Genomic DNA, 5,198 nt, shown 5'->3' with positions numbered 1-5,198 from the left:
GTGGAGGAGACTGCAGCTGCAGTGTTTGTGAGGCAGCAGCAGGGTTTTAACTAGTTACCACAGTCACAAAGTCATAATTATGGCTAAAGCCCGCCTATTTCGACAATGTATCTTCTTAAAGTCTTATTTTAAACGTAAACTAACCCTAATCACACTGCTAACCGTATGCCTAACCCTAACCTCAAATGAAGACCAAAAAGCAAATAGTTGTTTTCATGTTTGACTTTGTGGCTGTGGCTTCTAGTGACAACGCGGCAGCATCCTACGAAAATTCGGTGTGGTGTGACCTTGCTCTGTGTTTCAACCACACGCGTGTTAAAATAGCGTCACCTTGTGGAGATAGCTCTGTGAAATGGTGTCCTATTTTGTGCCAATGTTCATCGATGCCATAGGATACAGAAAAGTACTTACACTACCAGTCAAAATATTGGACACCTACTCATTCAAGGGTTCTTCTTTATTTTTACTATTTTCTACATTGTAGAATAATAGTGAAGACATCAAAACTATGAAATAACACATATGGAACCATGTAGTAACCAAAAAAGTGTTAAACAAATCCAAATATATTTTATAATTGAGATTCTTCAAATAGCCACCCTGACAGCTTTGCACACTCTTGGCATTCTCTCAACCAGCTTCATGAGGTAGTCACCTGGAATGCATTTCAATTAACAGGTGTGCCTTCTTAAAAGTTAATTTGTGGAATTTCTTTCCTTCTTAATGCGTTTGAACCAATCAGTTGTGTTGTGACAAGGTAGGGGTGGTATACAGAAGATAGCCCTAAGTCCATATTATGGCAAGAACAGCTCAAATAAGAATATTATGGCAAGAACAGCTCAAATTAGCAAAGAGAAACGACAGTCCAGCATTACTTTAAGACATGAAGGTCAGTCAATACAGAACATTTCAAGTGCAGTCGCAAAAACCATCAAGCGCTATGATGAAACTGGCACTCATGAGGACCACTACAGGAATGGAAGACCCAGAGTTACCTCTGCTGCAGAAGATAAGTTCATTAGAGTTACCAGCCTCAGAAATTGCAGCCCAAATAAATGCTTCACAGAGTTCAAGTAACAGACACATCTCAACATCAGCTGTTCAGAGGAGACTGTGTGAATCAGGCCTTTATGGTCAAATTGCTGCAAATAAACCACTACTAAAGGACACCAATAAGAGGAAGAGACTTGCTTGGGCCAAGAAACATGAGCAATGGACATTAGTCTGGTGGAAATGTGTCCTTTGGTCTGGAGTCAAAGTCTTTGTGAGACGCGGTGTGGGTGAACGGATGATCTCCGTATGTGTATTTCCCACCGTAAAGCATGGAGGAGGAGGTGTTATGGTGTGAGGGTGCTTTGCTGGTGACACTGTCTGTGATTTATTTAGAATTCAAGGCACACTTAACCAGCATGGCTACCTCAGCATTCTACAGCGATACGCCATCCCATCTGGTTTGGGCTTAGTGGGACTATCATTTGTTTTCAACAGGACAATGACCCAATACAGCTCCAGGCTGTGTAACAGCTATTTTACCAAGAAGGAGAGTGATGGAGTGCTGCATCAGATGACCTGGCCTCCACAATCCCCCGACCTCAACCAAATTGAGATGGTTTGGGATGAGTCGGACGGCAGAGTGAAGGAAAAGCAGCCAACAAGTGCTCAGCATATGATATGTGGGAACTCCTTCAAGACTGTTGGAAAAGCATTCCTGGTGAAGCTGGTTGAGAGAATTCCAAGAGTGTGCAAAGCTGTCATCAAGGCAAAGGGTGGCTATTTGAAGAATCTCAAATATAAAATATATTTTGATTTGTTTAACACTTTTTTGGTTACTACATGATTCCATATATTTTATTTCATAGTTTTGATGTCTTCACTATTATTCTACAATGTAGAAAATAGTAAAAATAAAGAAAAACCCTTGAATGAGTAGGTGTTCTAAAACCTTTGACCGGTAGTGTATAGAAAAGTACAAGTGTAGTATATTGCAATTAAGTGGACATATTACTGAGGAAACCAAAAGCAAAGCTTTTCATCTTTCGCTTTATCCAACAGTAGTCTAATGAAAAGGTGCAGTGCATGAACAATATCATTTTCTGCAGTGTGGGTTTGATTGAATACAACCCCTTATATCTCCTTACCAGTCATGTACTGTATGTCTGTGACAAAATTTGAAATCAACTCCTAGTCTAGATTCTCTCCCTTCTCCCTAAGCATGCACTGCAACACATGCTCACATGGATTTAACAATGGTGGAAACTCCCTCCAGCCAATGCTTACACCAATTCCTTTAAATCCATGACAGGGAATGTGCAAGTGCACACTTCTGGAAAAGGGTGGAGAATCAGGACGCGGTCCAGGTGTCCCTATAGACACTTCTTGATGGCTTCTTGGGTTTTGTAGATCTGAAAAGACTGTAGGACTGAGAACCCACCCCACCTTGCCAAGGTATGATAGTTTATGTCAAAAATGTGTTAATCTCTGGCTTAGCTACTGATTTGTTATATTTTTTCTGCATTTAACTTATTCAAAATTATAACAAATGTAATAAAAGCAGGTGTTTACTGTGATGTTGTATTGAAGGTGCTTAGAAAGACACTTTATAGAAGATTTCATTTCTTGAAAATGTTATTTTGTTACTACCTCTTGTGTCCGGCTAATTATTCAATCATACATTACATTACATTTATCTACCAACCTCTTTTATTCCTTAGCCTAAACATTTCACAATCCATTGGAATTTCTTACGAACATAAGAGATTCAACATCACAGAAACACAAAGATCAAACAGAAACAAAATATTTCAAAACCAATGCATTTTTATTTATTTTGTTTTTAAATTACATTTTTTAAGACGCTTGAAACATTGTGGTGGCGTCATTGCTTCTATAGCCTCTAAAATAAGACCTTGAATAACCAAAGTGCTAGAATAGTTACATTTCAATGGCTTCACTCTGTTAGTAAGAATTGTACATCGAAAAATTAGCACAGGTGAAAACACATATCAAACAAAATTGACAAAATTGATAGTTCAACCATATCAAATTACCCTCTACCCCTTGATTGACATGTAGGATAGGATATATGATACAATACCCTAAATTGCTTCACTTGTAAAAAAAAAAAGAAAAAAAAAGTCCTTTACATGGTTGTCATGTCCACAGCATAAACATCATCATCACACTAAGTCTGAGCCTTCACACCAGAATAACACCACACTTGAACTACATGGGCCTCTAGTCAAACCAATACAAAGAGAAGATCTAATGCAAAGTAATCGCCAATGAGCTATCAAAACAATGCTAGTTAGACACTGCATACAGATTCTCAAGCCTAAAAAGATCACACAATTTCAGAGTTCAACACAATTTATTTTATGCTTAAATAATCGTTTTGACCATCCAGTGTTTTTGTCATACATATGCTATTAAGAGCTACAATCAAATAATGTATTGTGTGTCTTTATGTGAGTAGATTAAATTTAAGGAAATACTTCACAAAAACCCAAAACCCCCTCTTCTTCAAAACCACAGCAGCCTTTATAAAACCAATTGACACACTGCTAAAATGATTACAAACCGTCTTACAGCGTACAGCGACCTCTACACCTTATAGCCAATACACACAATACATTTATAATTTTACAGTGAGCCAGTCTACTAGCATATACATTCAGATTACTCCTTTCTCATAGCATTTATGATAATGCCTGCAGAAGCTGCCCTTCAGTTGTACATAGACAAACGGTAACCCTCAAGAAGCTATAGAACAAACTTTCTTCATACTGTTCCTTGTCCGAGACACAATAAATGCTTTTATGTTTATTTAATTTTTTTGTCATTTCAAATATAAAACTGGTGACAAATGTTAGGGCTATATGTGTACACAGATAAAGGGTTTTAATTCTAATTTCAATACAGTGTTTGCAAACTTGTACAAATTTTACTTAAAATAATGTGAAAGGCATGCATGAAAATATGAGTACTCTGAAAGACTGCTTTTTCAGAATTAGATACATCCCCATTTTGGGAATCACTGAAATTTGCAGAAGATTTTCTGGAAATGTCCTCTGTTAAAATCGAACCAACTTGTTTCATATACAAATATTATACCTGCTATAATAATTAATTATACAACAACGTGTGAAGTTCACTCAAATCTTCCAAAAAGTGGAACCATTTTGATAATCATGTTGAAAGCACTTGTAAAGTTCTCTCCTCTGCATTATCATCCTGTAACTCATCATTTTAGAATTGTACAGATTGTAATTTCTATACAGAAAAAAGCCTTGTTTTTTCAGGTTTAAAAAGGAAAACAAAACCCCCAGCAATTTACCACCTGACATTTATGGGTCCAAGAAAAAACTATAAGGCGAGTGTTGGAGGTGGATCAGAAGTGTTCCTCTTGTTTTTGTGTAATTTTGTTGAGTTTCTTTCTCCTACTACTAGAATTGAGCTTTTGTGCCATCTTTGGTCACAGGGAAGTGTATGTTCAGTTGCACCTGTAGTTTTTCTGTAAAGGAGTCCTTTTTCGGTCTCACCACAATGCTCCTCAAAAGCTCTCACGACACCAATGGTTTTTCTCATGACCACCTGTAGTTTTTCTGTAATGGAGTCCTTTTTAGGTGTCACCACAATGCTCCTCAAAAGCTCTCACGACACCAATGGCACGTTACGAGTCACAAACAGGAAACATAATTATTCTGGTCCATAGACCACAGGAAGTGAAAGCAGTATAATTAGAATTCAGATTCCATGGCGAGAACCTTCCAGATCCCTCAATTGACAGGGAGTGAGTTTTTCATGCTCATGCTAAAATCAGACGGGTCAAGTTCTTCACGCTTGAAAACCATGTGTTGGAAGTATTGGCTGAAATTTCATATTTTCCTTTAGTTTTCTAGTTGTTTGTAACTTTCTGCCCTGGAAACGGATGAGAATAATTCCTGCACACCTGAAAAATAAGAAAAGCTGTGATTACAACATATCAGAAATGTCGTTATTTTGGGCAGCTGTTGAGTTTGAGTCCCTTAGTTATTACTCATTCAGATTACTGTATAGATGTATTACCTCTACATCATAGCACATCATAGCATCTGAATTTTATGTTCCATTTTGCTGGCCACCCACACATTTACTGGAGCAATCATTCTCTCAATGACGCTAGAGAGCATCAAGAGGTCTGTTGAGCCACGGGTTGTCAT

At 37.7% G+C, this 5,198-nt stretch overlaps 1 protein-coding gene across 1 annotated transcript in view; it reads right to left on the bottom strand.

The window, feature by feature from the left end:
* Nucleotides 1-2,797: 2,797 nt before the first annotated feature.
* The window catches only part of LOC311130034 (ankyrin-3-like), a 94,003-nt gene continuing 91,602 nt past the window's right edge, over nucleotides 2,798-5,198 (bottom strand). Inside the window, exon 47 of the mRNA XM_084162651.1 lies at nucleotides 2,798-4,948. The gene's annotated coding sequence lies outside the window, so the exon portion shown is untranslated. The remainder of the gene's footprint in view (nucleotides 4,949-5,198) is intronic.

This window comes from Coregonus lavaretus, assembly GCF_964263955.1.
Source record: "Coregonus lavaretus genome assembly, chromosome: 1".
Lineage (NCBI taxonomy): Eukaryota > Metazoa > Chordata > Actinopteri > Salmoniformes > Salmonidae > Coregonus > Coregonus lavaretus.
Note: the sequence above shows the minus strand (reverse complement) of the source record. Positions and strands in the feature narration are given on the sequence as shown.